At 39.1% G+C, this 699-nt stretch overlaps 1 protein-coding gene across 1 annotated transcript in view; it reads left to right on the top strand.

Annotated features, from left to right (window-relative positions):
- Positions 1-699, top strand: part of LOC106881592 (uncharacterized) — a 158,543-nt gene that overhangs the window by 90,686 nt on the left and 67,158 nt on the right. The window lies entirely within an intron of this gene.

Genomic DNA, 699 nt, shown 5'->3' with positions numbered 1-699 from the left:
ATAAGACAACATGTTGTTGTTGACACTCTGTCGCTTATGACGCCGAGGGTTCCAGTTGATCCGATCAACAGAACAGCCTACTCGTGAAATTAACGTGCAAGTGGCTGAGCACTCCACAGACACGTGTGCCCTTAACGTAGTTCTCGGGGATATTCAGCGTGACACAGTGTGACAAGGCTGACCCTTTGAATTACAGGCACAACAGAAACAGAAAGTAACAGTGAGAGAAAAGATGTGGTGAAAGAGTACAGCAGGGTTCGCCACCATCCCCTGCCGGAGCCTCGTGGAGCTTTAGGTGTTTTCGCTCAATAAACACTCACAACGTCTGGTAGACAACATGTATACCAGCAAGAAATATAGACATTGCTTTTAAGGTGCCAGTTGGACAGTTTGTCTTCTCTCACTCAACATGTTACCTGTAATGACTAATATCATTTAAACATCGAATATGTCAGCAGTTATTCATTCATGATATATTTACTGTTACATTTAGACAGAGATGTCTTTAGTTTGATTTTCTACAATTAATGAAATACTTACGCTGTAGAGTTGGAAGATCCTAACTACAATATTTAGATTTTACTAACATCTTTATTTACAGATTGATGGTGCAATTCAGTTCTATATTTAAGAGATGAGGAATTATGTGCATTATTTACATTAAACGGATATTTGTCCTCATCTTGTTTGTTGTTAACA

This window comes from Octopus bimaculoides, chromosome 27, assembly GCF_001194135.2.
Source record: "Octopus bimaculoides isolate UCB-OBI-ISO-001 chromosome 27, ASM119413v2, whole genome shotgun sequence".
Lineage (NCBI taxonomy): Eukaryota > Metazoa > Mollusca > Cephalopoda > Octopoda > Octopodidae > Octopus > Octopus bimaculoides.
Note: the sequence above shows the minus strand (reverse complement) of the source record. Positions and strands in the feature narration are given on the sequence as shown.